Source organism: Megascapheus bottae, chromosome X (assembly GCF_031878675.1).
Source record: "Megascapheus bottae isolate mThoBot1 chromosome X, mThoBot2.hap1, whole genome shotgun sequence".
NCBI lineage: Eukaryota > Metazoa > Chordata > Mammalia > Rodentia > Geomyidae > Megascapheus > Megascapheus bottae.
This window is the reverse complement of record NC_143547.1, coordinates 89,779,567-89,786,972: the sequence shown is the minus strand read 5'-3', so window position 1 is coordinate 89,786,972 and position 7,406 is coordinate 89,779,567. Positions and strand designations below refer to the sequence as shown.

Genomic DNA, 7,406 nt, shown 5'->3' with positions numbered 1-7,406 from the left:
TGCACTGACATGGTATGTGGAAGTTGCACCTACCAGTGAGTAATGATGATATACAAAGAAAACCTCAAATGGAGAATCTCTTCAATTCCTCTAGTCCTTCAAAGAAAAAAAAAAAGATACCAGAGAGACATTAGTAGTGATTACCAGAAGAATAGAATACAAGTTTTCTGACAGTAGAACTGTAGTGTATTTAAAGCTTATTGACCCAGGCCTTGGCCCTGTATGGTGAACTTATGGATAGGGATTTCTCACATGCAATTCTAGTATGTACTCAAACCATAAAAACTAGTACTGTAGGTCATCCTTATCTGAAAAACAAACTGACTTCAGCCTATTGAAACATTATTTGTGTCAGGTACTTAAACTTGTTACAGGAAAGCACTACCTCTTTCTTTACACACAAATGAACTAAAGCAGGTGAAAAGCTTGACATCTCTGCCTCCATTTTGTATTTGCATTTGATCTAACTCTTTCATTTTAATTCAGTAATCACCTTGGGTTCCAGACAAGACAGGATGGAGTATAAATTTTCATGGCAAGACACTGAAACTAGGCCAGGAGTTTGGCCTAGTGGTAGAGTGCTTGCCTAGCATGCATAAAGACCTGGGTTTGATTTCTAGGTACCACATACATAGAAAAAGCCAAAACTGGTGCTTTGACTCAAGTAGTCGACTGCTAGCCTTGAGAAAGTCCAAGGACAGGGCTCAGGCCCCGAGTTAAGCCCGAGGACTGGCCAAAAAAAATCACTGAAACTACTATGACCAAGGAACAGCAGAGCATACCACTCCCAAATCAGGACAATTACTGTAAGGTTGAGGCTGCATCTTACAGCAGGGAGAATTATCTCTCAGGTAAACCAGATTGTGCCCTTTAAATGATGGTAGCAATCACACTAATGTCGTAGAAACTAGGAGTGCCACAATAGAGATAAAAACCTACTACTTCAACTAGGAGTGTTTATTCATACTGCTATCCAAATTTTTTCTTTTTCTTTAACATAAAACTCAATTGTGGGTCCCAGATATGTCTGAACTTAGCCAAATTTCTGGTTTTCAGTCTCATGTTTATGCCACACATAAAATGAATCTCATTTTTCAGCCCTTTCTCATGTCTGTTTACTGGGTTTATGCAAGTGGGTAGACTTGATAGAATGCTTCCCTAATAGACATTAACTTTTTTTTTAAATTAGCTTAAATTAGTTGTAAGGGGAGTATTTCATTTTTCTATCTTCACTCAAGTTGACACTATATTACAATCAGTCTTACCCTCTGTATCATAGTCCTCAAATAATTTCCTGTCATTTTTACTATTGATTGTGCTGCTTCAAGTCTGTAGTCACAGGCCAGGAGTGAGGTAGATAACTAAACTGACTGACAGTGTAGTTTGATTGTATGTACCACAGAATTCCTGTAAAAGTTATTTGTTAATGGCATTTAGAGAAAGGAGTTTGGGGAGGTAATTAGGCCATGAATAGTTTAATCCATTTATATATTAACTGGGAAAACTTTTTTTTTTTTTTTTTGCCAGCCCTGGGGATTGAACTCAGAGCCTGGGCACAGTCCTTGAGCCTTCTGAAGGCTAGTGCTCTACCACTTGAGCCACAACACTACTTCAGGCGTTTTTCTATGTTAACCATACCTAGGAATGGAACTTAGGGCTTCATGCATGGTAGGCAAGCACTCTGCCACTAGGCCACACTTCCTGCCCACTGTGGAGAATTTCTTAACTGAAATTCATTGGAAAACAACACCAGGCCCCCCCAAAAGATCATTTGAGTTTGGTTTGCAGTGGGGGGGACAGAAGAGGGGAAGGGGCTAGTAAAGATATTGTCCATACATGTTGCATCTTTCCACTTTTCTAGCTTTGTCCCCCAAATTTACCACCAGAAGGACACAATGTAATGTGATAGTGAATTACTAAGGAGCACAAGGTAAGTAAATCATACTGTCTATTTACAAGGAATTTACTTCCTGAAAGGACCAAAATATTGAGCCACAGACAGTTTTGGTCCTGAATTTAGCTCTGGCTTTTTTGTTTTGTTTTGTTTTGTTTTTTTTCAGGCAAGTAAGGTGGGATAAGAATACTCAAGATTGTGCTTGTTCTATTATTTGCATCACTTCTGCCATCATGTGGATATAGTTTCCACATGGCACCATTGTATTTTTTTTTAATGGTACTTAGCATTTGTGGATATATATGCCTATAGTGATTTCAGAATATCTGGGCCTTCAAAAGGGGCCAACCTTCTTTAACAAAAAGAAATAAGACACACGTAGGCATCATAGGTCTCTTGATGTAGATTGTGGAAAGTGAGGGACTAGAATGAACAAGTGGCTGGCACAAGACCCTGACACAAAAAATCAGTTGGTATGTCTTCACTTATTCCCAGTGTGATGAGGACCTTAGGAACCCACTCCAAGACAAGTACAGACAGACTGTGGATTTGAGCTGGTCTATTCCAGCCTCTTGAAAGAATAGTTGGGTGGCTTTTACATAATGTTATTAAGGTACAGTACCAAGAACCCTTATTGCAGTAGTGTGAGAACTTCAAGCAGAAGCAAATGCTCACATTCAGTGGCATAATGGAGGATCCACTGTGTTTCCCGAAGATGCTGATAATTATCTGCGTGTTGTTTGCGTTATCCATGCAGGCCTGATGAAAATGCCAAAGAGGAGTTATGGCTTTTTTTAATTTGTTTTAATTTTGAAGTAGTAGGGCATAAAAAGAAGAGAAAAAAAGTATTGTGGCCTAAAGCTCTCATCCCAGCAGTGGGGTTATGGAGATAGAAAGATGGCTTGTTTGGGTGCTGACTGGGATTTATATAGCAAGACAGTGTAAAAAAGTAAAAAAAATGATACACAGAGGAAGAAGAAGGGGAGAGGAGGAGGAAGAAGGAAGGGAAAAAAGGAGGAAGGAATTCTTACCACAGTGAATACCTTTTGGACAATATTTAGCTAACAACGTGAAAGATGAGTACTGAGTACTGTGGAATGAAGGAAACTTAATGCAGCATCAAAATGAATAATATGCTTATAATCAGGTAAAAATATGAAGGGTAAATATAATGCAAATTACAAAATATTGCTGAAGGAATGGAAAATGACCTAAATGTATGAGAACACATGCTTCACATATGGATTGCAGGCGATTCGCGATAACTTGGCAGTAGAAACAAAGGTAATACAGATTGTCATCCCAGTGAACTTTTTGCAGGAAAGAAATAGCTGAACCTAAAATTCATGATGTAATTTCAAAAATCCTGGGTAGCCTAAAGGGTATTAAACAAGAAGCACAAGGTGGATTACTCCTACTTTTAGACATCAAAATGCACTATCAAAGATCCAGTGTGTTACTCAAATAACAATCGCCATAGAGATCAATGTAATGTACCAAACAGAGTAGGGTTGAGTGATTTTTCAAGAAAATTATCAAGGTCATTCAATGGATGACTAGTCTCTTTAAAAAATGATGTTGTTGTACCTGGCTTTCCACCTCTGAAAGAATTCCTTGAGACCTTTACTTCACATACCGTATTCAAACACTAACTCAAATTGGATCCAAATTCTCACTGGAAAAGCTGCTATTATCAAATTTTGACAGGAAAATATAGAAGTAAAACTTCCCTGTGCTTGGATTTCACAGTGGTTTCTTCATATACTGCCTAAAGCACAATAAACAGAAGAGAAAGAAAAATAAAAAGATTGCACTTCCTTCACTTGAATTTTACAGGATTTTTTTTTTTTTGGCATGTAAAGCCACAATAACATCAATAAAGCCACAATAACATCAATGAGAAAAATATTTGCCAGCCAGTAATCTTTGATAGTTCTATCATCCACAATATCTACATAGCTATTGCCACTCAATAGCACAGTAAAAAGAAAACAAGAAGATAAAAACATAAAACTTGCAAAGCCGAGACAAAACAAACCTAACTACAACTTATAAAAAGAAAAGACAATGGGCCTAAATTTAGATTTCTATCAAGTAGTTGCAAAAGAGATAAGAAGTATGTCACGATATAGCTAATGTAACACATCTTGATTCATGATAACACTTCTCACATTCTAGAGTGGGCATTTTAGGGAGATATAGCTAGTAATATGGTATACGAGGCCTGGCTGTTCGTAAGATTATTCCAAGACAACAGCCCTTTTTGCATTAGTTCTTTCAAGATTTTGCTCAAAATCTGACATTGACCAAGTCGCATTGTATTCATAAGCTCCTTTGTTGAATGACAATTCTTTTGTACAGCTGCTTAAAAATGACAAATATATATTTGCAATTTTTGAGTAAAATAATCAGATTTGCTGCAGTATAAATAAGCAGTATACCTCTGTAGAACACTTTATATAATAACAAAAATGCAGTACATATATATGTAGGATACAAAATATGCATGAAATATTTATATAAGTATATATGTTTATAGTGAAATAGCTTTTTGTGAAGTTCTATGCAAATGTTTACTTTCTAACATTTTATGACAATATAAGGCTTTCAGGGATCAGAAGTAAAATCTGTTTATAAATGTAATGTGTAACTGTTCAATTTATATGCAAATTTGTGGTGAGCTTTCACTGTTTACACAGACATTTGTGTCTGTACTGAAGTAATTCTAAGTAAATAAGCAAAAGGTTATTGATGTTTAATACAAAGTTTGATAATAGTAGCACAATGCATGATATAGTTAGCAATGAAAAAGTTAAGATTATTCCTCATGAAAAACTGTCTATATGTACTCATACTAGGGCCAAAGGCAACAATCTTAGGCCCTTTCATAATAAGGAAACATGCTTGGGCTCAAATGCTAAATGATGAAACAAAATCATGTTATTTCTGACTAATATTTATATTCCTTCAAATATGTGTGTCTTGTCAAAATAGCATATGATACCTGGCATCTAGAGCTCTGGACTATTGTAACTCCAGTAAAGCCTCTCTCCCACTGGAATCCCAAGTCCTAGTGATGTCCAAACATTAGGCAAGAGTCCTAGGGAACTTGGGAATGAACTAGGAAGACAGCTGTTCTAGGGGCCATCGATGTTCTTGTCAAGTCTTGGGGTCTAAGAATTTTCTTTTCAGTTCTAGATATGGATCCCGGAAATTCCACTCAAGAACACAAGATAATGGAAACAGAAAAGAAACTGCCAGTTCTAGGAAACTGAGCAAGGTATGAAGCAACCATGTTAGCTGGCTACTTTGTCTATGGTTAGCAGTTTTGGTTTTTTTCAGACAGAAAGGGCGGGAGGCCGCTCTCAACAAGGTGGTCCAGGCCCACTGGCGGTGCTCTGCTGCCACCAAGCGGCCACAGTTTCTAAACCCGGGCGCCATTACAGCTTCCTTACCTTTTCTTCATGGCGGCTGGCTGAAGCTGGGGTCTGCGGGAACATGGAAAATGCCAATAGCTATAGAAAACTGCCTTAAGAAAATTTCAGTTATGTGGAATTGGAGTTCTTAAAAAAAGAAGACGTTTGATTAGTATTGGTTTCTCAGATATTATCATTATTATTATTGTTATTACTATTGGTATCAGTTCTGGGGCTTGAATTCAGGTCCCTGTTTTCTTTTGCTCAAGGCTAGCACTCTACCACTTGAATCAAAGCACCACTTGCAGATTTTTGTTTCACAGTTTATTGGAGATCAGAGTCTTAAGGACTTTCCTGCCCCTGCTGGCTTGGAAGCAAGAGCTTCAGACCCCAGCCTCTGGAATAATCAGGGTGACTTGAGCTACCAGGGCCCAGCTTGATCTTATTTCTTTCTAAATTAATTGCTTTGGAGGAGGGAAGAATTGGATTCATGATCAAACTCAGTCACAGGTACTGGAACTTTGAGATCAAATTTAGAAAAAAAAGAAAGGAAGAAAGAAAGAAAGAAAGAAAGAAAGAAAGAAAGAAAGAAAAGCCAGAAACTAAAACAGGTGGTGCCTTTGTCTCTTCCAGCATTTCTTTTTGAACAGAAAAGGTGAAAACAAACCTCTTGCAAATGAAGAGGCAAGTTTCTTGGCTTTTCAGGAGCAACGCTACCATTGTATGGAAGTACTTTCACAAATCCCCAAGCCAAAATCATTCCAGGCAAATACTTTGAGATGTCAAATAGGCAAAGACTCAAAACCTACCAGTTTATATGTAGCCATGCAAGAGCAAAGTATAAATGCAGAGTTTTGGTATAGAACCTGGTCCAATACAATGACTAGAAGTCCAGCTGGTAAACGTGGAAGAGCAGAGTTTAGCACTTCCCATGATGGAATACTAATCTGTTTAGAATATGTTCTAGAAAAATAAGTTTTTAGTGGCCTGCATTTCAGCGTAGTGAAGAGCGCTTGCCTAGTATGCACAAAGACCCGGGTTCGATTCCTTGATACCACATACATAGAGAAAGCTGGAATGTGGTGTTGTGGCTCACGTGGTAGGGCGCTAACCTTGAGGAAAGCCCAAGGACAGTACTCAGGCCCTGAGTTTAACCCCATAACTGCTAATAAAAATGAAAAGAAAAAGTTTAGAACTCTTAAGTCTTGTACAATTAATGGGGAAATTGTGAAACGTCTGGTAAGCAAATTCTTCCTTTTTCTAGTGATTCATAGAAATAAATGGTAATATGAAATGAAATTATCAGGAAGATCCTTCAAATCCTAGTGGCAGAAATACATTTGTAGATGACTTTTCTTTTCCTTTTTGTTTGTTTTTGCAAGCCCTGGGGCTTCAACTTAGGGTGTGAGCACTGACCTTGAGATTTCTCAAGGCTAGCACTCTACTACTTTGTAAGACCCCCGACTCAGCGGGACGTCTTCCAGAAGGAGACCCTTCCCAAGGAACAACGAGGCCACGCAGTCGGATGCAAACAGCAAGAGGTTTATTTTGGGTACACGGACGTCCGGGGCGACAAAGTCTCCTAGAAGACTTGAGCGCCGAGGCTGGGGAGAGGGGAGTATTTATGGGTAGCTGAAGCATGGTTACAGAAGCAGAAGCATAGTTACAGGGTAGGGATTGGTTAATTCAAATGAGGCTGGGGGTTTATTCTGGGCAGTAGTGGAATTTTCCTTTTTGGCTAGAAAAAGGCTTACGTGTCCTGTCTCTGGTCACAGATAGCCTACGTGTCCTTCTTCTGGTCATAACATGTTTTTCACATACTCCTTATCTTACTCCTTATCCTGTCTATACAATTTCAGTTCTCGGTCACTCTGACCGTGAACATCTTGCTGGTTATTTTTCAATTTCTTTTTATAACTAAACTGCAGCTGCTACACAAAATGGAGTCACTTCTGCTATCCTGGGAATTACAGTTAAAGCAGTTAAAGCCATACATCTCTCACTTGAGACACTGCACCATTTGTTGCTTTTTCTGTGTGCGTGATATTGAGGAATCAAACCCGGGTCTTTCAGCTTGTGCATGGTAGGCAAGCACC

The 7,406-nt window shown here is 38.5% G+C and overlaps 1 long non-coding RNA gene across 1 annotated transcript; it reads left to right on the top strand.

Annotated features, from left to right (window-relative positions):
* Positions 1-1,859: 1,859 nt before the first annotated feature.
* LOC150041538 (uncharacterized) lies at positions 1,860-6,049 on the top strand. Its single transcript, XR_016533746.1, has 3 exons — positions 1,860-1,930; positions 5,093-5,174; positions 5,944-6,049. It is a non-coding gene; the product is annotated as an uncharacterized LOC150041538 (long non-coding RNA).
* Positions 6,050-7,406: the final 1,357 nt, after the last annotated feature.